Genomic DNA, 454 nt, shown 5'->3' with positions numbered 1-454 from the left:
CTACCGAAGATATAAAAAGACAAAAGCTGAGTAGTTTGGAAGACATAATCTGATATCAATAATTTTTTTATCAATAATTTTTTAGGTAAAGGTACAAAGGAGTTATGGTGTGCGAAAGTTGACTTCATTTTTTTAAATATAGAAACATTCAAGTACTTTCGTTTATACATTAATCGATGTAGAAAGCACCTTCATAAATAATATTACGATATTTGTGCCGAGAATTAATTTAGATTTTAAATGTTAATACATATAGGGTAAGAAGTGTTACAGAAGTATCATCAATGCTTTTTTTTAAATTAATGTATATAAATATGTATATATAGTTTTATATACAATCCATGCATTTTCATAAATATATTTGTATGTACATGATGGAGAAAAAAACTGCAATTTGCTCCAAGTATTACATGATATATAAAAAATTGGCGCCTACACCCGACTCCTCGGCAGG

This window comes from Trachymyrmex cornetzi, unplaced genomic scaffold, assembly GCF_001594075.2.
Source record: "Trachymyrmex cornetzi isolate Tcor2-1 unplaced genomic scaffold, Tcor1.1 scaffold509, whole genome shotgun sequence".
In the NCBI taxonomy this organism is placed as follows: Eukaryota; Metazoa; Arthropoda; class Insecta; order Hymenoptera; family Formicidae; genus Trachymyrmex; species Trachymyrmex cornetzi.
This window is presented reverse-complemented; position numbering follows the sequence as displayed.